This window comes from Ricinus communis, chromosome 5 (assembly GCF_019578655.1).
Source record: "Ricinus communis isolate WT05 ecotype wild-type chromosome 5, ASM1957865v1, whole genome shotgun sequence".
Taxonomy (NCBI): Eukaryota; Viridiplantae; Streptophyta; class Magnoliopsida; order Malpighiales; family Euphorbiaceae; genus Ricinus; species Ricinus communis.
The window spans coordinates 19,032,187-19,059,109 of record NC_063260.1 but is presented as its reverse complement, the minus strand read 5'-3'; the positions used below and the strand labels follow the sequence as shown (position 1 = coordinate 19,059,109).

At 29.5% G+C, this 26,923-nt stretch overlaps 2 long non-coding RNA genes across 4 annotated transcripts; both read left to right on the top strand.

Annotated features, from left to right (window-relative positions):
- Positions 1–84: 84 nt before the first annotated feature.
- LOC125370122 lies at positions 85–16,383 on the top strand. 3 transcript variants are annotated; one of them, XR_007216003.1, is made up of 4 exons: positions 85–311; positions 584–2,478; positions 3,017–3,100; positions 16,062–16,383. It is a non-coding gene; the product is annotated as an uncharacterized LOC125370122 (long non-coding RNA). The 3 variants fall into 3 exon arrangements; XR_007216004.1 differs by lacking the exon at positions 16,062–16,383 and adding an exon at positions 3,793–3,844; XR_007216002.1 differs by lacking the exon at positions 16,062–16,383 and having other exon boundaries at positions 3,017–3,425.
- Positions 16,384–23,598: 7,215 nt separating this feature from the next.
- On the top strand, positions 23,599–26,923 carry LOC125370125. Its single transcript, XR_007216008.1, has 3 exons — positions 23,599–23,950; positions 26,022–26,067; positions 26,623–26,923. It is a non-coding gene; the product is annotated as an uncharacterized LOC125370125 (long non-coding RNA).

Below are 26,923 nucleotides of genomic sequence, written 5' to 3'. Positions count from 1 at the left end.
CTAATCTCTAAATAATTTCATGATAGGGTTAGTAGCTAATTTTTAATTTTATTAAGTTGCATGATGGAGTCACTCCAAAAGTCATGTTGGGTTTTTTTAATATTTTTGTTTGAATAACTTCTTTTGTTTGATGTTTGAATTGAATTTTTGTAATTTAGTGTGATGATTGTTAATTAGAAATAGAAAATTTATAAACTCTAATTTGTTAAAATGTTATGTGCTTGAAGGTTGGAACTCGAAGAACATAGGGTTTGCGTCGGCACAAGTTAAGTTGATAAACTAATGATCAGTTAGAAGCTGATACTTGAAAGGTTAAATTCTTTATTCTTTAGCTAAATATTTCTATGTCAGTACTTCTACCTAATCTCTACCAAACATTACTTTTGAAGTAACTCCACCATGCAACTTAATAAAATTAAAGATTAGCTACTAACCCTATCATGAATTTATTTAAAGTTGAGGTAGAGGTACGGACCTAGGAAATAGAAATTAGGACAGTGAACAAAATATAGTTTGATGATTGTTAATTAGAAATATAAAATTTATTAAACTCTAACTTGTTAAAAATGGTATGTGCTTGAAGATTGGAGCTCGAAGAACATAAGATTTGCCTCGGCACATGTTAAGTTGAAAACTGATCATCAGTTAGAAGCTGATACTTGAAAAGCTAAGTTGTCTATTCTTGAGCTAAATATAACTTTTTTTATTTTCTTATTTTGTTAACTTTCTCAACTTCTATTTCTATGTTAGCACTTCTACCTAATCTCTACCAAACATTACTTTTGAAGTAACTCCACCATGCAACTTAATAAAATTAAAGATTAGCTACTAACCGTATCATGAAATTATTTAGAGTTGAGGTAGAGGTACGGACCTAGGAAATAGAAATTGAGACGGTGAACAAAATATAGTTTGATGATTGTTAATTAAAAATAGAAAATTTATAAACTCTAATTTGTATATTTGTGACTAGATAACCCGGAGTCATTAAGTGCGGCGGATGAAGGTTAGCTCTGGAGCGTCTTACTGTGAGTAGTATATTAGACATATGTATGTATATGCTTTTTCTCCTATCTCCTTTGCAATATGCATGCGTTTAAATGCGAATGAGAATGACCAAACTTAGTGATTAAGATGATATGCCCGCAGGCATTATGTGAAAAAGTAGATTTTAACTGCATAACTAGATTGAGTTAGAACGTCCTAGACGATGGGGTAATCATCGGACATAGGCGCATATGCTTGACACGTGATATTAGGCTTAGAGTGCTTTGTTATTGTTATTTTGATCAGTATTGCTAGGTGTTTATTGATGTTGATGTGATTGTCTGTGTTTACATCTTTATTATGATCTCAATCAGCCGTCAGAAAGAAATGCCGCCACTATCCAAATAGACTGATTGGGTTAGTAGCTAATACTTAATTTTGTTAAGTTGCATGGCGGAGTTACTTCATAGTTCTTATTGGGTTATTTTAGTGTTTTTGTCTGAATTACTTTTTTTGTTTGATGTTTGAATTGCATTGTTTCTAATATTGTCTGATGATTGTTAATTAGAAATATAAAATTTATTAAACTCTAATTTATTAAAAATGGTATGTGCTTGAAGATTGGAGCTCGAAGAACATAAGATTTGCCTCGGCACATGTTAAGTTGATGAACTGATCATCAGTTAGAAGCTGATACTTGAAAAGCTAAGTTGTCTATTCTTGAGCTAAATATAACTTTTTTTATTTTCTTATTTTGTTAACTTTCTCCATTTCTATTTCTATGTTAGTACTTCTACCTTATCTCTACCAAACATTACTTTTGAAGTAACTCCACCATGCAACTTAATAAAAATTAAAGATTAGCTACTGACCCTATCATGAAATTATTTAGAGTTGAGGTAGAGGTACGGACCTAGGTAATAGAAATTGGTACAGTGAACAAAATATAGTTTGATGATTGTTAATTAGAAATATAAAATTTGTTAAACTCTAATTTGTTAAAAATGGTATGTGCTTGAAGATTGGAGCTCGAAGAACATAAGATTTGCCTCGGCACATGTTAAGTTGAAGAACTGATCATCAGTTAAAAGCTGATACTTGAAAAGTTAAGTTGTCTATTCTTGAGCTAAATATAACTTTTTTTATTTCCTTATTTTGTTAACTTTCTCAATTTCAATTTCTATGTTAGTACTTCTACCTCATCTCTACCAAACATTACTTTTGAAGTAACTCCACCATGCAGCTTAATAAAATTAAAGATTAGATACTAACCCTATCATGAAATTATTTAGAGTTGAGGTAGAGGTACGGACCTAGGAAATAGAAATTGAGATAGTGAACAAAATATAGTTTGATGATTGTTAATTAGAAATAGAAAATTTATAAACTCTAATTTGTATATTTGTGACTAGATAACCAGGAGTGATTAAGTTCTACAAATAGAGGATAGCTCTTGAGCGCCTTCCTGTGAGTGGTATATTATACATATATGTATGTATATTCTTTTTCTCCTCTCTCCTTTGCAGTATGCATGCGCTTAAATGCGAATGAGAATGACCAAACTTAGTGATTAAGATGATAAGCCCGCAGGCATTATGTGAAAAAGTAGATTTTAACTGCATAACTAGATTGAGTTAGAACCTCGTAGGCGATGTGGTAATCATCGGACATAGGCGCATATGCTTGACAAGTAATATTAGGCTACATGTGCTTTGTTATTGTTATTTTGATTAGTGTTGCTTGGTGTTTGTTGATGTTGATGTGATTGACTGTGTTTGCATATCAGTCGCTAGAAAGAAATGGTGCCACTATCCAAATAGACTGATTGGGTTAGTAGCTAATATTTAGTTTTATTAAGTTGCATGGCAGAGTTACTTCAATATTCGTGTTGGGTTGTTTCAATTTTTTTTTGAATGACTTTTTTTATTGGATGTTTGGATTGAATTGTTTGTAATATAGTTTGATGGTTGTTAATTTTAGATAGAAAATTTATAAACTCTAATTTATTAAAAATGGTCTGTGCTTGAAGGTTGGAGCTCGAAAAACATAAGGTTTGCGTCGGCACAAGTTAAGCTGAAAAACTGATGATTAGTTAGAAGCTAATACTTGAAAGGTTAAGTTCCTTATTCTTGAGCTAAGTATAACTTTTTAATTTCCTTATTTTGTTTACTATCTCAACTTCTACTTTAAAGGTTAGTACATCTACCTCGTCTTTAAATAATTCCATGATAGGGTTAGTAGCTGATTTTTAATTTTATTATGTTGCATGGTAGAGCTCCTTTAAAAGTCATGTTGGGTTATTTTACTTCTTTTGTTTGATTCTTGAATTCAATCGTTTGCAATATAGTATGATGATTGTTAATTAGAAATATAAAATTTATAAACTCTAATTTGTTAAAAATGGTATGTGCTTGAAGATTGGAGCTCGAAGAACATAAGATTTGCATTGGCACAAGTTAAGTTGAAGAACTGATTATTAGTTAGAAGCTGATACTTGAAAAGTTAAGTTATTTATTCTTTAGCTAAATATAACTTTTTAATTTTCTTATTATGTTCACTATCTAAATTTCTATTTCTAAGGTTAGTAGCTCTACCTCATCTCTAAATAATTTCATGATAGGGTTAGTAGCTAATCTTTAATTTTATTAACTTGCATGGTGGAGTCAATCCAAAAGTCAGGTTGGGCTTTTTTTAATATTTTTGTTTGATGTTTTAACTGAATTGTTTGTAATATAGTGTGATGATTGTTAATTAGAAATAGAAAATTTATAAACTCTAATTTGTTAAAATGTTATGTGCTTGAAGGTTGGAGCTCGAAGAACATAAGGTTTGCGTCGGCACAAGTTAAGTTGAAAAACTTATGCTCAGTTAGAAGCTGATACTTGAAAGGTTAAGCTTTTTATTCTTTAGCTAAATATGATTTTTTAATTTTCTTATTTTGTTTACTATTTCAATATCTATTTCTAAAGTTAGTACCTCTACCTCGTCTTTAAATAATTCCATGATAGGCTTAGTAGCTAATTTTTAATTTTATTAAGTTGCATTGTGGTGTTCCTTCAAAAGTCATGTTGGGTTATTTTACTTGTTTTGTTTGCTAATTAGAAATAGAAAATTTATAAACTCTAATTTGTGAAAAATGGCATGCGCTTGAAGTTTGGAGCTCGAAGAATATAAAGTTTGCGTCGGCACAAGTTAAGTTGAAGAACTGATGATTAGTTAGAAGCTAATATTTGAAAAGTTAAGTTATTTATTTTTTAGCTAAATATAACTTTTTAATTTCCTTATTATGTTCAGTATCTCAATTTCTATTTCTAAGGTTAGTAGCTCTACCTCATCTCTAAATAATTTCATAATAGGGTTAGTAGCTAATCTTTAATTTTATTAAGTTGGATGGTGGAGTCACTCCAAAAGTCATGTTGGATTTTTTTTAATATTTTTATTTTAATAACTTTTTTTGTTTGATGTTTGAATTGAATTGTTTGAAATATAGTGTGATGATTGTTAATTAGAAATGGAAAATTTGTAAACTCAAAGTTGTGAAGGTTGGAGCTTGAAGAACATAAAGTTTGCGTCGGCACAAGTTAAGTTGAAAAACTTATGATAAGTTAGAAGCTGATACTTGAAAGGTTAGGTTGTTTATTCTTTAGCTAAATATGACTTTTTAATTTTCTTATTTTGTTTAATATTTTAATATCTATTTCTAAGGTTAGTACCTCTACCTCGTCTTTAAATAATTCCATAATAGGGTTAGTAGCTAATTTTTAATTTTATTAAGTTGCATTGTGGTGTTCCTTCAAAAGTCATGTTGGATTACTTTACTTCTTTTGTTTGCTAATTAGAAATAGAAAATTTATAAACTCTAATTTGTGAAAAATGGCATGCGCTTGAAGGTTGGAGCTCGAAGAGCATAAGGTTTGCGTCGGCACAAGTTAAGTTGAAGAACTGATGATTAGTTAGAATCTGATACTTAAAAAGTTAAGTTATTTATTCTTTAGCTAAATATAACTTTTTAATTTCCTTATTATGTTCACTATCTAAATTTCTATTTCTAAGGTTAGTAGCTCTACCTCATCTCTAAATAATTCCATGATAGGGTTAGTAGCTAATCTTTAATTTTATTAAGTTGCATGGTGAAGTCAATCCAAAAGTCATGTTGGGTTTTTTTAATATTTTTATTTGAATAACTTCTTTTGTTTGATGTTTGAATTGAATTTTTGTAATTTAGTGTGATGATTGTTAATTAGAAATAGAAAATTTCTAAACTCTAATTTGTTAAAATGTTATGTGCTTGGAGCTCGAAGAACATAGGGTTTGCGTCGACATAAGTTAAGTTGAAAAACTTATGATCAGTTAGAAGCTGATACTTGAAAGGTTAAGTTCTTTATTCTTTTGCTAAATATGACTTTTTAATTTTCTTGTTTTGTTTACTATTTCAATTTCTATTTCTAAGTTTAGTACCTCTACCTCGTCTTTAAATAATTCCATGATAGGGTTAGTAGCTAATTTTTAATTTTATTAAGTTGCATGGTGGTGTTTCTTCAAAAGTCATGTTGGGTTACTTTGCTTGTTTTGTTTGTTAATTAGAAATAGAAAATCTATAAACTCTAATTTTTGAAAAATAGCATGCGATTGAAGGTTGGAGCTCGAAGAACATAAGGTTTGCGTCGGCACAAGTTAAGTTGAAGAACTGATGATTAGTTAGAAGCTGATACTTGAAAAGTTAAGTTATTTATTCTTTATTTAAATATAACTTTTTAATTTTCTTATTATGTTCACTATCTCAATATCTATTTCTAAGGTTAGTAGCTCTACCTAATCTCTAAATAATTTCATGATAGGGTTTGTAGCTAATCTTTAATTTTATTAAGTTGCATGGTGTAGTCACTCCAAAAGTCATGCTGGGTTTTTTTTAATATTTTTGTTTGAATAACTTCTTTTGTTTAATGTTTGAATTGAATTTTTATAATTTAGTGTGATGATTTTTAATTAGAAATAGAAAGTTTATAAACTCTAATTTGTTAAAATGTTATGTGCTTTAAGGTTGGAGCTCGAAGAACATAAGGTTTGCATCGGCACAAGTTAAGTTGAAAAACTTATGATCAGTTAAAAGCTGATACTTTAAAGGTTAAATTCTTTATTCTTTAACTAAATATGACTTTTTAATTTTCTTATTTTGTTTACTATTTCAATTTCTATTTCTAAGGTTAGTACCTCTACCTCGTCTATAAATAACTCCATGATAGGGTTAGTAGCTAATTTTTAATTTTATTAAGTTGCATGGTGGTGTTCCTTCAAAAGTCATGTTTTGTTAATTTACTTCTTTTATTTGCTAATGAGAAATAGAAAATTTATAAACTCTAATTTGTGAAAATTGGCATGCGCTTGAAAGTTGGAGCTCGAAGAACATAAGGTTTACTTCGGCACAAGTTAAGTTGAAAAACTTATGATCAGTTACAAGCTGATACTTGAAAGGTTAAGTTCTTTATTCTTTAGCTAAATATGACTTTTTAATTTCCTTATTATGTTCACTATCTAAATTTCTATTTCTAAGGTTAGTAGCTCTACCTCATCTCTAAATAAATTCATGATAGGGTTAGTAGCTAATCTTTAATTTTATTAAGTTGCATGGTGGAGTGAATCCAAAAGTCATGTTGGGTTTTTTTAATATTTTTGTTTGAATAACTTTTTTTGTTTGATGTTTGAATTGAATTTTTGTAATTTAGTGTGATGATTGTTAATTAGAAATAGAAAATTTCTAAACTCTAATTTGTTAAAATGTTATGTGCTTGGAGCTCGAAGAACATAGGGTTTGCGTCGGCACAAGTTAAGTTGAAAAACATATGATCAGTTAGAAGCTGATACTTGGAAGGTTAAGTTCTTTATTCTTTTGCTAAATATGACTTTTTAATTTTCTTATTTTGTTTACTATTTCAATTTCTATTTCTAAGTTTAGTACCTCTACCTCGTCTTTAAATAATTCCATGATAGGGTTAGTAGCTAATTTTTAATTTTATTAAGTTGCATGGTGGTGTTCCTTCAAAAGTCATGTTGGGTTACTTTGCTTTTTTTTTTTTGTTAATTAGAAATAGAAGATCTATAAAATCTAGTTTTTGAAAAATGGCATGCGTTTGAAGGTTGGAGCTCGAAGAACATAAGGTTTGCGTCGGCACAAGTTAAGTTGAAGAACTGATGATTAGTTAGAAGCTGATACTTGAAAAGTTAAGTTATTTATTCTTTTTAGCTAAATATAACTTTTTAATTTTCTTATTATGTTCACCATCTTAATATCTATTTCTAAGGTTAGTAGCTCTACCTAATCTCTAAATAATTTCATGATAGGGTTTGTTGCTAATCTTTAATTTTATTAAGTTGCATGGTGGAGTCACTCCAAAAGTCATGTTGGCTTTTTTTAATATTTTTGTTTGAATAACTTCTTTTGTTTAATGTTTGAATTGAATTTTTGTAATTTAGTGTGATGATTGTTAATTAGAAATAGAAAGTTTATAAACTCTAATTTGTTAAAATGTTATGTGCTTTAAGGTTGGAGCTCGAAGAAAATAGGGTTTGCGTCGGCACAAGTTAAGTTGAAAAACTTATGATCAGTTAGAAGCTGATACTTGAAAGATTAAATTCTTTATTCTTTAACTAAATATGACTTTTTAATTTTCTTATTTTGTTTACTATTTCAATTTCTATTTCTAAGGTTAGTACCTCTACCTCGTCTTTTAATAACTCCATGATAGGGTTAGTAGCTAATTTTTAATTTTATTAAGTTGCATGGTGGTGTTCCTTCAAAAGTCATGTTTTGTTATTTTACTTCTTTTGTTTGCTAATTAGAAATAGAAAATTTATAAACTCTAATTTATGAAAATTGGCATGCGCTTGAAGGTTGGAGCTCGAAGAACATAAAGTTTACTTCGGCACAAGTTAAGTTGAAAAACTTATGATCGCCATGTCGATACTTGAAAGGTTAAGTTCTTTATTCTTTAGCTAAATATGACTTTTTAATTTTCTTATTTCGTTTACTATTTCAATTTCTATTTCTAAGGTTAGTACCTCTACCTCGTCTTTAAATAATTCCATTATAGGGTTAGTAGCTAATTTCTAATTTTATTAAGTTGCATGGTGGTGTTCCTTCAAAAGTCATGTTGGGTTATTTTACTTCTTTGCTTTGCTAATTAGAAATAGAAAATTTATAAACTCTAATTTTTGAAAAATGGCATGCGCTTGAAGGTTGGAGCTCGATGAACATAAGGTTTGCTTCGGCACAAGTTAAGTTGAAAAACTTATGATCAGTTCGAAGCTGATACTTGAAAGGTTAAGTTCTTTATTCTTTAGCTAAATATAACTTTTAAATTTTCTTATTTTGTTTACTATTTCAGTATCTATTTCTAAGGTTAGTACCTCTACCTCGTCTTTAAATAATTCTATGATGGACTTAGTAGCTAATTTTTAATTTTATTAAGTTGAATGGTGGTATTCCTTCAAAAGTCATGTTGGCTTATTTTACTTCCTCTGTTTGCTAATTAAAAATAGAAAATTTATAAACTCTAATTTGTGAAAAATGGCATGCGCTTGAAGGTTGGAGCTCGAAGAACATAAGGTTTGTGTCGGCACAAGTTAAGTTGAAGATTTGATGATTAGTTAGAATCTGATACTTGATAAGTTAAGTTATTTATTCTTTAGCTAAATATAACTTTTTAATTTCCTTATTATGTTCACTATCTCAATATCTATTTCTAAGGTTAGTAGCTCTACCTAATCTCTAAATAATTTCATGATAGAGTTAGTAGCTAATCTTTAATTTTATTAAGTTGCATGGTGGAGTCACTCCAAAAGTCATGTTGGGTTTTTTTAATATTTTTGTTTGAATAACTTCTTTTGTTTGATGGTTGAATTGAATTTTTGTAATTTAGTGTGATGATTGTTAATTAGAAATAGAAAGTTTATAAACTCTAATTTGTTAAAATGTTATGTGCTTGAAGGTTGGAGCTCGAAGAACATAGGTTTTGCGTCGGCACAAGTTAAGTTGAAAAACTTATGATCACTTAGAAGCTGATACTTGAAAGGTTAAATTCTTTATTATTTAACTAAATATGACTTTTTAATTTTCTTATTTTGTTTACTATTTCAATTTCTATTTCTAAGGTTAGTACCTCTACCTAGTCTATAAATAATTTCATGATAGGGTTAGTAGCTAATTTTTAATTTTATTAAGTTGCATGGTGGTGTTCCTTCAAAAGTCATGTTGGGTTATTTTACTTCTTTTGTTTGCTAATTAGAAATAGAAAATCTATAAACTCTAATTTTTGAAAAATGGCATGCGCTTGAAGGTTGGAGCTCGAAAAATATAAGGTTTGCGTTGGCACAAGTTAAGTTGAAGAACCGATGATTAGTTAGAAGCTGATACTTGAAAAGTTAAGTTATTTATTCTTTAGCTAAATATAACTTTTTAATTTCCTTATTATGTTGATTATCTTAATATCTATTTCTAAGGTTAGTAGCTCTACCTCATCTCTAAATAATTTTATGATAGGGTTAGTTGCTAATCTTTAATGTTATTAAGTTGCATGGTGGGGTCATTCCTAAAGTCCTGTTGGGTTTTTTTAATATTTTTGTTTGAATAACTTCTTTTGTTTGATGTTTTAATTGAATTTTTATAATATAGTGTGATGATTTTTAATTAGAAAGAGAAATTTTATAAACTCTAATTTGTTAAAATGTTATGTGCTTGAAGGTTAGAGCTCGAAGAACATAAGGTTTGCGTCGGCATAAGTTAAGTTGAAAAACTTATGATCGCTAGAAGTCGATACTTGAAAAGTTAAGTTCTTTATTCTTTAGATAAATATGACTTTTTAATTTTCTTATTTTGTTTACTATTTCATGATAGTGTTAGTAGCTAATTTTTAATTTTATTAAGTTGCATTGTGGTGTTCCTTCAAAAGTCATATTGGGTTACCTTACTTCTTTTATTTGCTACTTAGAAATAGAAAATTTATAAACTCTAATTTGTGAAAAATGGCATGCGCTTGAAGGTTGGAGCTCGAAGAGCATAAGGTTTGCATCAGACAAGTTAAGTTGAAGAACTGATGATTAGTTAGAATCCGATACTTGATAAGTTAAGTTATTTATTCTTTAGCTAAATATAACTTTTTAATTTCCTTATTATGTTCACTATCTAAATTTCTATTTCTAAGGTTAGTAGCTCTACCTCATCTCTAAATAATTTCATGATAGGGTTAGTAGCTAATCTTTAATTTTATTAAGTTGCATGGTGGAGTCAATCCAAAAGTCATGTTGGGTTTTTTTAATATTTTTGTTTGAATGTTTGAATGTTTTTGTAATATGATGATTGTTAATTAAAAATAGAAAATTTATAAACTCTAATCTAAGTTGTTAGTAGGGTCGATACTTAAAAGGTTAAGTTGTTTATTCTTTAGCTAAATATGACTTTTAATTTTCTTATTTTGTTTACTATTTCAATTTTTATTTCTTAATAATTCCATGATAGGGTTAGTAGCTAATTTTTAATTTTATTAAGTTGCATGGTGGTGTTCCTTCAAAAGTCATGTTTTGGTTATTTTACTTCTTTTGTTTGCTAATCAGAAATAGAAAATTTATAAACTCTAATTTGAGAAAATTGGCATGCGCTTAAAGGTTGGAGCTCGAAGAACATAAGGTTTGCTTCAGTACAAGTTAAGTTGAAAAACTTATGCCGCCATGTCGATACTTGAAAGGTTAAGTTCTTTATTCTTTAGCTAAATATGACTTTTTAATTTTCTTATTTTGTTTACTATTTCAATATCTATTTCCAAGGTTAATACCTCTACCTCGTCTTCAAATAATTTCATGATAGGGTTAGTAGCTAATCTTTAATTTTATTAAGTTAAATGGTGGTGTTCTCTCAAAAGTCATGTTGGGTTATTTTACTTCTTTTGTTTGCTAATTAGAGATAGAAAATTTATAAACTCTAATTTTTGAAAAATGGCATGCGCTTGAAGGTTGGAAATCGAAGAACATAAGGTTTGCATCGTACAAGTTAAGTTGAAAAACTTATGATCGCTAGAAGTCGGTACTTGAAAGGTTAAGTTCTTTATTCTTTAGCTAAATATGACTTTTTGATTTTCTTATTTTGTTTACTATTTCAATATCTATTTCTAAGATTAGTACCTCTACCTCGTCTTTAAATAATTCCATGATAGGCTTAGTTGCTAATTTTTAATTTAATTGAGTTGCATGGTAGTGTTCCTTCAAAAGTCATGTTCGGTTATTTTACTTCTTTTGTTTGCTAATTAGAAATTAAAAATTTATAAACTCTAATTTCTGAAAAATGGCATGCGCTTGAAGGTTGGAGGTCGAAGAACATGAGGTTTACGCCGTACAAGTTAAGTTAAAGAACCGATAATTAGTTAGAAGTCGATACTTGAATAGTTAAGTTATTTATTCTTTAGCTAAATATAACTTTTTAATTTCCTTATTATGTTCACTATCTCAATTTCTATTTCTAAGGTTAGTAGCTCTACCTAATCTCTAAATAATTTCATGATAGGGTTAGTAGCTAATTTTTAATTTTATTAAGTTGCATGATGGAGTCACTCCAAAAGTCATGTTGGGTTTTTTTAATATTTTGTTTGAATAACTTCTTTTGTTTGATGTTTGAATTGAATTTTTGTAATTTAGTGTGATGATTGTTAATTAGAAATAGAAAATTTATAAACTCTAATTTGTTAAAATGTTATGTGCTTGGAGGTTGGAGCTCGAAGAACATAGGGTTTGCGTCGGCACAAGTTAAGTTGATAAACTAATGATCAGTTAGAAGCTGATACTTGAAAGGTTAAATTCTTTATTCTTTAGCTAAATATTTCTATGTCAGTACTTCTACCTAATCTCTACCAAACATTACTTTTGAAGTAACTCCACCATGCAACTTAATAAAATTAAAGATTAGCTACTAACCCTATCATGAATTTATTTAGAGTTGAGGTAGAGGTACGGACCTAGGAAATAGAAATTGGGACAGCGAACAAAATATAGTTTGGTGATTGTTAATTAGAAATATAAAATTTATTAAACTCTAATTTGTTAAAAATGGTATGTGCTTGAAGATTGGAGCTCAAGAACATAAGACTTGCCTCATGCACATGTTAAGTTGAAGAACTGATCATCAGTTAGAAGCTGATACTTGAAAAGCTAAGTTGTCTATTCTTGAGCTAAATATAACTTTTTTTATTTTCTTATTTTGTTAACTTTCTGAATTTCTATTTCTATGTTAGCACTTCTACCTCATCTCTACCAAACATTACTTTTGAAGTAACTCCACCATGCAACTTAATAAAATTAAAGATTAGCTACTAACCCTATCATGAAATTATTTAGAGTTGAGGTAAAGGTACGGAACTAGGAAATAGAAATTGGGACAGTGAAAAAATATAGTTTGATTATTGTTAATTAGAAATATAAAATTTATTAAACTCTAATTTGTTAAAAATGGTATGTGCTTGTAGATTGGAGCTCGAAGAACATAAGATTTGCCTCGGCACATGTGAAGTTGAAGAACCGATCATCAGCTAGAAGTCGATACTTGAAAAGCTAAGTTGTCTATTCTTGAGCTAAATATAACTTTTTTTATTTTCTTATTTTGTTAACTTTCTCAATTTCTATTTCTATGTTCGTACTTCTACCTCATCTCTACCAAACATTACTTTTGAAGTAACTCCACCATGCAACTTAATAAAATTAAAGATTAGCTACTAACCCTATCATGAAATTATTTAGAGTTGAGGTAGAGGTACGGACCTAGGAAATAGAAATTGAGACAAAGGAACAAAATATAGTTTGATGATTGTTAATTAGAAATAAAAAATTTATAAACTCTAATTTGTATATTTGTGACTAGATAACCCGGAGTCATTAAGTGCGACGGATGGAGGTTAGCTCCGAGCGCCCATCGTGAGTAGTATATTATACATATTTGTATGTATATGCTTTTTCTTTTCTCTCCTTTGCAATATGCATGCGTTTAAATGCAAATCAGAATGACCAAACTTAGTGATTAAGATAATATGCCCGCAGGCATTATGTGAGATAGTAGATTTTAACTGCATAACTAGATTGAGTTAGAACCTCGTAGGCGATGGGGTAATCATCGGACATAGGCGCATATGCTTGACAAGTGATATTAGGCTTAAAGTGCTTTGTTATTGTTATTTTGATCAGTATTGCTAGGGGTTTATTGATGTTGGTGTGATTGTCTGTGTTTGCATCTTTATTATGATCTCAATCAACCGTCGGAAAGAAATGCCGCCACTATCCAAATAGACTGATTGGGTTAGTAGCTAATACTCAATTTTGTTAACTTGCATGGCGGAGTTACTTCATAGTTCTTGTTGGGTTATTTTAGTTTTTTTGTATGAATTACTTCTTTTGTTTGATGTTTGAATTGCACTATTTCTAATATTGTCTGATGATTGTTTAATTAGAAATATAAAATTTATTATACTCTAATTTGTTAAAAGTGGTATGTGCTTGAAGATTGGAGCTCGAAGAACATAAGATTTGCCTCGGCACATGTTAAGTTGATGAACTGATCATCAGTTAGAAGCTGATACTTGAAAAGCTAAGTTGTCTATTCTTCAACTAAATATAACTTTTTTTTTCTTATTTTGTTAACTATCTCAATTTCTATTTCTATGTCGATTTCTACCTAATCTCTACCAAACATTACTTTTGAAGTAACTCCACCATGCAACTTAATAAAATTAAAGATTAGCTACTCACCCTATCATGAAATTATTTAGAGTTGAGGTAGAGGTACGGACCTAGGAAATAGAAATTGGGACAGTGAACAAAATATAGTTTGATGATTGTTAATTAGAAATATAAAATTTGTTAAACTCTAATTTGTTAAAAATGGTATTTTCTTGAAGATTGGAGCTCAAGAACATAAGATTTGCCTCAGCACATGTTAAGTTGAAGAACCGATCATCGTGCAGGCCGATACTTGAAAAGCTAAGTTGTCTATTCTTGAGCTAAATATAACTTTTTTTATTTTCTTATTTTGTTAACTTTCTCAATTTCTATTTCTATGTTAGTACTTCTACCTCATCTCTACCAAACATTACTTTTGAAGTAACTCCACCATGCAACTTAATAAAATTAAAGATTAGCTACTAACCCTATCATGAAATTATTTAGAGTTGAGGTAGAGGTACGAACCTAGGAAATAGAAATTGAGACGTTGAAAAAATATAGTTTGATGATTGTTAATTAGAAATAGAAAATTTATAAACTCTAATTTGTATATTTGTGACTAGATAACCCGGAGTCATTAAGTGCGACGGATGGAGGTTAGCTCCTGAGCGCCATCGTGAGTAGTATTTACACATATATGTATGTATATGCTTTTTCTCCTCCTGTCCTTTGCAATATGCATGTGTTTAAATGCGAATGGGAATGACCAAACTTAGTGATTAAGATGATATGCCCGCAGGCATTATGTGAAAAAGTAGATTTTAACCGCATAACTAGATTGAGTTAGAATGTCCTAGACGGGTAATCAACGGACATAGGCGCATATGCTTGACAAGTGATATTAGGCTTAAATTGCTTTGTCATTGTTATTTTGATTTTAACTCGCATAATTTGTTACTCGTTTTAAGCATGACAAATTAACTTGAAAAGCTAAGTTGTCTATTCTTGACCTAAATATAACTTTTTTTTCTTATTTTGTTAACTATCTCAATTTCTATTTCTATGTCAAGATTTCTACCTAATCTCTACCAAACATTACTTTTGAAGTAACTCCACCATGCAACTTAATAAAATTAAAGATTAGCTACTAACCCTATCATCAAATTATTTAGAGTTGAGGTAGGGCACCTAGGAAATAGAAATTGAGACAAAGTGAACAAAATATAGTTTGATGATTGTTAATTAGAAATATAAAATTTATTAAACTCTAATTTGTTAAAAATGGTATGTGCTTGAAGATTGGAGCTCGAAGAACATAAAGTTTAACTCAAGCACATGTTAAGTTGAAGAACCGATCATCAGCTAGAAGTCGATACTTGAAAAGCTAAGTTGTCTATTCTTGAGCTAAATATAACTTTTTTATTTTCTTATTTTCTTATTTTGTTAACTTTCTCAATTTCTATTTCTATGTTAGTACTTCTACCTCATCTCTACCAAACATTACTTTTGAAGTAACTCCACCATGCAACTTAATAAAATTAAAGATTAGCTACTAACCCTATCATGAAATTATTTAGAGTTGAGGTAGAGGTACAGACCTAGGAAATAGAAATTGAGACAGTGAACAAAATATAGTTTGATGATTGTTAATTAGAAATAGAAAATTTATAAACTCTAATTTGTATATTTGTGACTAGATAACCCGGAGTCATTAAGTGCGACGGACAGAGGTTAGCTCGAGCGCCTTATCGTGAGTTGTATATTATACATATATGTATGTATATGCTTTTTCTCCTCTGTCCTTTGCAATATGCATGTGTTTAAATGCGAATGAGAATGACCAAACTTAGTGATTAAGATGATATGCGATGCATTATGTGAAAAAGTAGATTTTAACTGCATAACTAGATTGAGTTAGAACCTCGTAGGTGATGGGGTAATCATCGGACATAGGCCCCTATGCTTGACAAGTAATATTTGGCTACAAGTGCTTTGTTATTGTTATTTTGATTAGTGTTGCTTCGTGTTTGTTGATGTTGATGTGATTGTCTGTGTTTGCATATCAGTGGTTAGAATGAAATGGCGCCACTATCCAAATAGACTGATTGGGTTAGTAGCTAATATTTATTTTTATTAAGTTGCATGGCAGAGTTACTTCAATATTCTTGTTGGGTTGTTTTAATTCTTTTGTTTGAATGACTTTTTTTATTGTATGTTTGGATTGAATTGTTTGTAATATAGTTTGATGGTTGTTAATTTTAAATAGAAAATTTATAAACTCTAATTTATTAAAAATGGTTTGTGCTTGAAGGTTGAAACTCGAAGAACATAAGGTTTGCGATGTTGTCGAAAACTGATGATTAGTTAGAAGTAATACTTGAAAGGTTAAGTTCTTTATTCTTGAGCTAAGTATAACTTTTTAATTTCCTTATTTTGTTTACTATCTCAACTTCTATTTTTAAGGTTAGTACATCTACCTCGTCTTTAAATAATTCCATGATAGGGTTAGTAGCTGATTTTTAATTTTATTAAGTTGCATGGTGGAGTTCCTTTAAAAGTCATGTTGGGTTATTTTACTACTTTTGTTTGATTCTTGAATTCAATCGTTTGCAATATAGTATGATGATTGTTAATTAGAAATATAAAATTTTTAAACTCTAATTTGTTAAAAATGGTATGTGCTTGAAGATTGGAGCTCGAAGAACATAAGATTTGCCTGGGCACATATTAAGTTGAAGAACTGATCATCAGTTAGAAGCTGATACTTGAAAAGATAAGTTTTTTATTGTTGTGCCAAATATAACTTATTTAATTTTCTTAATTTGTTCATTATCTCAATTTCTATTTCTCTGTCAGTACTTCTACCTCATCTTTACCAAACAGTAATTTTGAAGTAACTCCACCATGCAACTTAATAAAATTAAAGATTAGCTACTAACCCTATCATGAAATTATTTAGACACGAGGTAGAGGTACGAACCTAGAAAATAGAAATTGAGACAGTGAACAAAATATAGTGTGATGATCGTTAATTAGAAATAGAAAATTTATAAACTCTAATTTGTTAAAATATTATGTGCCTGAAGTTTGAAGCTCGAAGAACATAAGGTTTACGTCGGTACAAGTTAAGTTGAAAACCTTATGATCGCTAGACGATACTTGAAAGGTTAAGTTCTTTATTTTTTAGCTAAATATGACTTTTTGATTTTCTTATTTTGTTTACTATTTCAATATCTATTTCTAAGATTAGTACCTCTACCTCGTCTTTAAATAATTCCATGATAGAGTTAGTAGCTAATTTTTAATTTTATTAAGTTGCATGGTGGTGTTCCTTCAAAAGTCATGTTGGGTTATTTTACTTCTTTGTTTGCTAATTAGAAATAGAAAATTTATAAACTCTAATTTTTGAAAATGGCATGAGCTTGAAGGTTGGAGCTCAAGAACATAAGGTTTGCGTACAAGTTAAGTTGAAGAACCGATGATTAGTTAGAAGTCGATACTTGAAAAGTTAAGTTATTTATTCTTTAGCTAAATATAACTTTTAATTTCCTTATTATGTTCACTATCTTAATATCTTTTCTAAGGTTAGTAGCTCTACCTCATCTCTAAATAATTTCATGATAGGGTTAGTAGCTAATCTTTAATGTTATTAAGTTGCATGGTGGAGTCACTTCAAAAGTCATGTTGTGTTTTTTAATATTTTTGTTTGAATAACTTTGTTTGATGTTTTAATTGAATTTTTGTAATGTAGTGTGATGATTGTTAATTAGAAATAGAAATTTTATAAACTCTAATTTGTTAAAATGTTATGTGCTTGAAGGTTGGAGCTCAAGAACATAAGGTTTGCGTCGGCATAAGTTAAGTTGAAAACTTATGATCAGCTAGAAGTCGATACTTGAAAGGTTAAGTTCTTTATTCTTTAGCTAAATATGACTTTTTAATTTTCTTATTTTGTTTACTATTTCAATATCTATTTCTAAGATTAGTACCTCTACCTCGTCTTTAAATAATTCCATGATAGGCTTAGTAGCTAATTTTTAATTTTATTAAGTTGCATGCTAGTGTTCCTTCAAAAGTATGTTCGGTTATTTTACTTCTTTTGTTTGCTAATTAGAAATTAAAAATTTATAAACTCTAATTTCTGAAAAATAGCATGCGCTTGAAGGTTGGAGCTCAAGAACATGAGGTTTACGCTCTAGTTAAGTTGAAGAACCGATGATTAGTTAGAAGTCGATACTTGAAAAGTTAAGTTATTTATTCTTTAGCTAAATATAACTTTATAATTTCCTTATTATGTTCACTATCTCAATTTCTATTTCTAAGGTTGGTAGCTCTACCTCATCTCTAAATAATTTCATGATAGGGTTAGTAGCTAATTTTAATTTTATGAAGTTGCATGGTGGAGTCACTCCAAAAGTCATGTTAGGTTTTTTAATATTTTTGTTTGAATAACTTCTTTTGTTTGATGTTTGAATTGAATTTTTATAATATAGTGTGATGATTATTAATTAGAAATAGCAATTTTATAAACTCTAATTTATTAAAATGTTATGTGCTTGAAGGTTGGAGCTCAAGAACATAAGGTTTGCGTCGTACAAGTTAAGTTGAAAAACTTATGATCAGCTAGAAGTCGATACTTGAAAAGATAAGTTCTTTATTCCCCGAGCTAAATATAACTTTTTAATTTTCTTAATTTGTTTAATATCTCAATTTCTATTTCTATGTCGATTCTACCTCATCTCTACCAAACATTACTTTTGAAGTAACTCCACCATGCAACTTAATAAAATTAAAGATTAGCTACTAACCCTGTCATGAAATTATTTAGAGTTGAGGTAGAGGTACTAACAAAATATAGTTCGATGATTGTTAATTAGAAATATAAAATTTATTAAACTCTAATTTGTTAAAAATGGTATGTGCTTGAAGATTAGAGCTCGAAGAACATAAGATTTGCCTCGGCACATGTTAAGTTGACGAACTGAACATCAGCTAGATACTTGAAAAACTAAGTTGTCTATTCTTGAGCTAAATATAACTTTTTTATTTTCTTATTTTGTTAACTTTCTGAATTTCTATTTCTATGTTAGTACTTCTACCTCATCTCTACCAAACATTACTTTTGAAGTAACTCCACCATGCAACTTAATAAAATTAAAGATTAGCTACTAACCCTATCATGAAATTATTTAGAGTTGAGGTAGAGGTGGACCTAGGAAATAGAAATTGGGATGAACAAAATATAGTTTGATGATTGTTAATTAGAAATATAAAATTTATTAAACTCTAATTTGTTAAAAATGGTATGTGCTTGAAGATTGGAGCTCAAGAACATAAGATTTGCCTCGGCACATGTTAAGTTGAAGAACCGATCACCGCTAGAAGCCGATACTTGAAAAGCTAAGTTGTCTATTCTTGAGCTAAATATAACTTTTTTATTTTCTTATTTTGTTAACTTTCCGAATTTCTATATCTATGTTAGTACTTCTACCTCATCTCTACCAAACATTACTTTGAAGTAACTCCAACATGCAACTTAATAAAATTAAAGATTAGCTACTAACCCTATCATGAAATTATTTAGAGTTGAGGTAGAGGTACGGACCTAGGAAATAGAAATTGAGACAAAGTGAACAAAATATAGTTTGATGATTGTTAATTAGAAATAGAAAATTTATAAACTTTAATTTGTAATTTGTGACTAGATAACCCGGAGTCATTAAGTGCAACGGATGGAGGTTAGTAGTATATTACACATATATGTATGTATATACTTTTTCTCCTCTCTCCTTTGCAATATGCATGCGTTTAAATGAGAATGAGAATGACCAAACTTAGTGATTAAGATGATATGCCCGCAGGCATTATGTGAAAAAGTAGATTTTAACTGCATAACTAGATTGAGTTAGAACCTCGTAGACATGCTTGACAAGTGATATTAGGCTTAAAGTGATTTGTTATTGTTATTTTGATCAGTATTGCTAGGTGTTTATTGATGTTGATGTGATTGTCCGTGTTTGCATCTTTATTATGATCTCAATCACCGGAAGAAATGCCGCCACTATCCAAATAGACTGATTGGGTTAGTAGCTAATACTTAATTTTGTTAAGTTGCATGGCGGAGTTACTTCATAGTTCTTGTTGGGTTATTTTAGTTTTTTGTCCGAATTACTTTTTGTTTGATGTTTGAATTGCATTGTTTCTAATATTGTCCGATGATTGTTTAATTAGAAATATAAAATTTATTAAACTCTAATTTGTTAAAAGTGGTATGCGCTTGAAGATTGGAGCTCAAGAACATAAGATTTTCCTCGACACATGTTAAGATGATGAACCGACTGTCGATACTTGAAAAGCTAAGTAGCTAATTTTTAATTTTATTAAGTTGCATGCTAGGGTTCCTTCAAAAGTCATGTTCGGTTATTTTACTTCTTTTGTTTGCTAATTAGAAATTGAAAATTTATAAACTCTAATTTCTGAAAATGGCATGCGCTTGAAGGTTGGAGCTCGAAGAACATGAGGTTTACGACAAGTTAAGTTGAAGAATTGATGATTAGTTAGAAGTCGATACTTGAAAAGTTAAGTTATTTATTCTTTAGCTAAATATAACTTTTAATTTCCTTATTATGTTTACTATCTCAATTTCTATTTCTAAGGTTAGTAGCTCTACCTCATCTCTAAATAATTTCATGATAGGGTTAGTAGCTAATTTTTAATTTTATTAAGTTGCATGGTGGAGTCACTCCAAAAGTCATGTTAGGTTTTTTAATATTTTTGTTTGTTAATTAGAAATAGAAATTTTATAAACTCTAATTTGTTAAAATGTTATGTGCTTGAAGGTTGGAGCTCGAAGAACATAAGGTTTGCGTCGGCACAAGTTAAGTTGAAAAACTTATGATCAGTTAGAAGCTGATACTTGAAAGGTTAAGTTCTTTATTCTTTAGATAAATATGACTTTTTAATTTTCTTATTTTGTTTACTATTTCAATTTCTATTTCTAAGGTTAGTACCTCTACCTCGTCTTTAAATAATTCCATTATAGGGTTAGTAGCTAATTTTTAATTTTATTAAGTTGCATGGTGGTGTTCCTTCAAAAGTCATGTTGGGTTATTTTACTTCTTTTGTTTGCTAATTAGAAATAGAAAATTTATAAACTCTAATTTGTGGAAAATGGCATGCGCTTGAAGGTTGGAGCTCGAAGAACATAAGGTTTGCTTTACAAGTTAAGTTGAAGAACGGATGATTAGTTAGAAGCCGGTACTTGAAAAGTTAAGTTATTTATTCTTTAGCTAAATATAAGTTTTTAATTTCTTTATTATGTTCACTATCTCAATATCTATTTCTAAGGTTAGTAGCTCTACCTAATCTCTTAAATAATTTCATGATAGGGTTAGTAGCTAATCTTTAATTTTATTAAGTTGCATGGTGGAGTCAATCCAAAAGTCATGTTGGGTTTTTTAATATTTTGTTTGAATAACTTCTTTTGTTTGATGTTTGAACTGAATTGTTTCTAATATAGTGTGATGATTGTTAATTAGAAATAGAAAATTTATAAACTCTAATTTGTTAAAATGTTATGTGCTTGAAGGTTGGAGCTCGAAGAACATAAGGTTTATGACAAGTTAAGTTGAAAGTCTTATGATCGGTTAGAAGTCGATACTTAAAAGGCTAGGCTCTTTATTCTTTAGCTAAATATGACTTTTTAATTTTCTTATTTTGTTTACTATTTCAATTTTTATTTCAAAGATTAGTACCTCTACCTCGTCTTTAAATAATTCCATGATAGGGTTAGTAGCTAATTTTTATTTTATTAAGTTACATGGTGGTGTTCCTTCAAAAGTCATGTTGGGTTATTTTACTTCTTTTGTTTGCTAATTAGAAATAGAAAATTTATAAACTCTAATTTATGAAAATTGGCATGCGCTTGAAGGTTGGAGCTCGAAGAACATAAGGTTTGCTAAGTTGAAAACTTATGAGTTACTTGCTGAACTTTATTTACTATTTCAATATCTATTTCCAAGGTTAATACCTCTACCTCGTCTTTAAATAATTTCATGATTGGGTTAGTAGCTAATTTTTAATTTTATTAAGTTGAATGGTGGTGTTCCTTCAAAGTCATGTTGGGTTATTTTACTTCTTTTGTTTGCTAATTAGAAATAGAAAATTTATAAACTCTAATTTTTGAAAATGGCATACGCTTGAAGGTTGGAAATCAAGAACATAAGGTTTGCGTCGGCACAAGTTAAGTTGAAAAACTTATGATCGGCCGATACTTGAAAGGTTAAGTTCTTTATTCTTTAGCTAAATATGACTTTTTGATTTTCTTATTTTGTTTACTATTTCAATATCTATTTCAAGATTAGTACCTCTACCTCGTCTTTAAATAATTCCATGATAGGCTTAGTAGCTAATTTTTAATTTTATTAAGTTGCATGCTAGTGTTCCTTCAAAAGTCATGTTCGGTTATTTTCCTTCTTTTGTTTGCTAATTAGAAATTGAAAATTTATAAACTCTAATTTCTGAAAAATGGCATGCGCTTGAAGGTTGGAGCTTGAAGAACATGAGGTTTACGTCGGCACAAGTTAACTTGAAGAACTGATGATTAGTTAGAAGCCGATACTTGAAAAGTTAAGTTATTTATTATTTAGCTAAATATAACTTTTTAATTTCCTTATTATGTTCACTATCTCAATATCTATTTCTAAGGTTAGTAGCTCTACCTAATCTCTTAATAATTTCATGATAGGGTTAGTAGCTAATCTTTAATTTTATTAAGTTGCATGGTGGAGTCAATCCAAAAGTCATGTTGGGTTATTTTAATATTTTTGTTTGAATAACTTCTTTTGTTTGATGTTTGAATTGAATTTTTGTGATTTAGTGTGATGATTGTTAATTAGAAATAGAAATTTTATAAACTCTAATTTGTTAAAATGTTATGTGCTTGAAGGTTGGAGCTCAAGAACATAGGGTTAGTTCGCCTATAAACTCTAATTTTTGAGAAATTTTTGAAGAAGGTTAAGGGATCTCCTTTCAATACTCTGTTGCTTCTTAATTTCCTCACTATCTCAATATCTATTTCTAAGGTTAGTAGCTCTACCTAATCTCAATAATTTCATGATTTAGTTTGAATAACTATCTCTACCTCAAAACATAAGGTAGGTTGGTTAGTACCTCTACCTCGCCTTTTAAATAATTCCATTATAGGGTTAGTAGCTAATTTTTAATTTTATTAAGTTGCATGGTGGTGTTCCTTGAAAAGTCATGTTGGGTTATTTTACTTCTTTTGTTTGCTATTTAGAAATAGAAAATTTATAAACTCTAATTTTTGAAAATGGCATGCGCTTAAAGGTTGGAGCTCGAAGAAGAACCTCTAAATAATTCTATAATAGGCTTAGTAGCTAATGTTGAATGGTGGTGTTCCTTCAAAAGTCATGTTGGGTTATTTTACTTCTTTTGTTTGCTAATTAGAAATAGAAAATTTATAAACTGTAATTTGTGGAAAATGGCATGCGCTTGAAGGTTGGAGCTCGAAGAACATAAGGTATTCTTTAGCTAAATATAAGTTTTTAATTTCCTTATTATGTTCACTATCTCAATATCTATTTCTAAGGTTAGTAGCTCTACCTAATCTCTAAATAATTTCATGATAGGGTTAGTAGCTAATCTTTAATTTTATTAAGTTGCATGGTGGAGTCACTCCAAAGTCATGTTGGGTTTTTTTTAATATTTTTGTTTGAATAACTTCTTTTGTTTGATGTTTGAATTGAATTTTTGTAATTTAGTGTGATGATTGTTAATTAGAAATAGAAAATTTATAAACTCTAATTTGTTAAAATGTTATGTGCTTGAAGGTTGGAGCTCACTACTTCTTGAAGTAACTCCACCATGCAACTTAATAAAATTAAAGATTAGCTCGAAACCGATACTTGAAAAGCTAAGTTGTCTATTCTTGAGCTAAACATAACTTTTTTTATTTTCTTATTTTGTTAACTTTCTCAATTTCTATTTCTATGTTAGTACTTCTACCTCATCTCTACCAAACATTACTTTTGAAGTAACTCTACCATGCAACTTAATAAAATTAAAGATTAGCTACTAACCCTATCATGAAATTATTTAGAGTTGAGATAGAGGTACGGACCTAGGAAATAGAAATTGAGATGGTAAACAAAATATAGTTTGATGATAGTTAATTAGAAATAGAAAATTTATAAACTCTAATTTGTATATTTGTGACTAGATAACCCGGAGTCATTAAGTGCGGCGGATGGAGGTTAGCTACATATGTATGTATATGATTTTTCTCCTCTCTCCTTTGCAATATGCATGCGTTTAAATGCGAATGAGAATGACCATACTTAGTGATTAAGATGATATGCCCGCAGGCATTATGTGAAAAAGTAGATTTTAACAGCATAACTAGATTGAGTTAGAACGTCCTAGACGATGGGGTAATCATCGGACATAGGCGCATATGCTTGACAAGTGATATTAGGCTTAGAGTGCTTTGTTATTGTTATTTTGATCAGTATTGCTAGGTGTTTATTGATGTTGATGTGATTGTCTGTGTTTGCATCTTTATTATGATCTCAATCAGCCGTCAGAAAGAAATGCTGCCACTATCCAAATAGACTGATTGGGTTAGTAGCTAATACTTAATTTTGTTAAGTTGCATGACGGAGTTACTTCATAGTTCTTGTTGGGTTATTTTAGTTTTTTTGTCTGAATTACTTTTTTTGTTTGATGTTTGAATTGCATTGTTTCTAATATTGTCTGATGATTGTTTAATTAGAAATATAAAATTTATTAAACTCTAATTTGTTGAAAGTGGTATGTGCTTGAAGATTGGAGCTCGAAGAACATAAGATTTGCCTCGGCACATGTTAAGTTGATGAACTGATCATCAGTTAGAAGCTGATACTTGAAAAGCTAAGTTGTCTATTCTTCAACTAAATATAACTTTTTTTTTCTTATTTTGTTAACTATCTCAATTTCTATTTCTATGTCAGTACTTCTACCTAATCTCTACCAAACATTACTTTTGAAGTAACTCCACCATGCAACTTAATAAAATTAAAGATTAGCTACTAACCCTATCATGAAATTATTTAGAGTTGAGGTAGAGGTACGGACCTAGGAAATAGAAATTGGGACGGTGAACAAAATATAGTTTGATGATTGTTAATTAGAAATATAAAATTTGTTATACTCTAATTTGTTAAAAATGGTATGTGCTTGAAGATTGGAGCTCGAAGAACATAAGATTTGCCTCGGCACATGTTAAGTCAAGAACTGATATACTTGAAAAGCTAAGTTGTCTATTCTTGAGTTAAATATAACTTTTTTTTTCTTATTTTGTTAACTATCTCAATTTCTATTTCTATGCCGATTTCTACCTAATCTCTACCAAACATTACTTTTGAAGTAACTCCACCATGCAACTTAATAAAATTAAAAATTAGCTACTAACCCTATCATGAAATTATTTAGAATTGAGGTAGAGGGACGGACCTAGGAAATAGAAATTGGAACAAAATATAGTTTGATGATTGTTAATTAGAAATATAAAATTTGTTAAACTCTAATTTGTTAAAAATGGTATGTGCTTCAAGATTGGAGCTCAAGAATATAAGATTTGCCTCGGCACATGTTAAGTTGAAGAGCTGATCTATTCTTGAGCTAAATGTAACTTTTTATATTTTCTTATTTTGTTAACTTTCTCAATTTCTATTTCTATGTCAAGATTTCTACCTAATCTCTACCAAACATTACTTTTGGAAGTAACTCCACCATGCAACTTAATAAAATTAAAGATTAGCTACTAACCCTATCATGAAATTATTTAGAGTTGAATAAAATATAGTTTGATGATTGTTAATTAGAAATATAAAATTTGTTAAACTCTAATTTGTTAAAAATGGTATGTACTTGAAGATTGGAGCTCGAAGAACATAAGATTTGCCTCATGACATGTTAAGTTGAATAACCGATCATATACTGAGAAGCTAAGTTGTCTATTCTTGAGCTAAATATAACTTCTTTTATTTTCTTATTTTGTTAACTTTCTCAATTTCAATTTCTATGTTAGTACTTCTACCTCATCTCTACCAAACATTACTTTTGAAGTAACTCCACCATGCAACTTAATAAAATTAAAGATTAGCTACTAACCCTATCATGAAATTATTTAGAGTTGAGGTAGAGGTACGGACCTAGGAAATAGAAATTGAGACAGTGAACAAAATATAGTTTGATGATTGTTAATTAGAAATAGAAAATTTATAAACTCTAATTTATATATTTGTGACTAGATAACCCGGAGTCATTAAGTGCAGCGGATGGAGGTTAGCTCTGGAGCGTCTTACTGTGTGTAGTATATTACACATATATGTATGTATATGCTTTTTCTCCTCTCTCCTTTGCAATATGCATGCGTTTAAATGCGAATGAGAATGACCAAACTTAGTGATTAAGATGATATGCCCGCAGGAATTATGTGAAAAAGTAGATTTTAACTGCATAACTAGATTGAGTTAGAACCTCGTAGGCGATGGGGTAATCATCGGATATAGGCGCATATGCTTGACAAGTGATATTAGGCTTAAAGTTGTTATTATTATTTTGATTAGTATTGCTAGGTGTTTATTGATGTTGATGTGATTGTCTGTGTTTGCATCTTTATTATGATCTCAATCCGCCGTCAGAAAGAAATGCCGCCACTATCCAAATAGACTGATTGGGTTAGTAGCTAATACTTAATTTTGTTAAGTTGCATGGCGGAGTTACTTCATAGTTCTTGTTGGGTTATTTTAGTTTTTTTTGTCTGAATTACTTTTTTTGTTTGATGTTTGAATTGCATTGTTTCTAATATTGTCTGGTGATTGTTTAATTAGAAATATAAAATTTATTAAACTCTAATTTGTTAAAAGTGGTATGTGCTTGAAGATTGGAGCTCGAAGAACATAAGATTTGTCTCGGCACATGTTAAGTTGATGAACTGATTATCAGTTAGAAGCTGATACTTGAAAAGATAAGTTGTCTATTCTTCAGCTAAATATAACTTTTTTTTTCTTATTTTGTTAACTATCTCAATTTCTATTTCTATGTCAGTACTTCTACCTAATCTCTGCCAAACATTACTTTTGAAGTAACTCCACCATGCAACTTAATAAAATTAAAGATTAGCTACTAACCCTATCATGAAATTATTTAGAGTTGAGGTAGAGGTACGGACCTAGGAAATAGA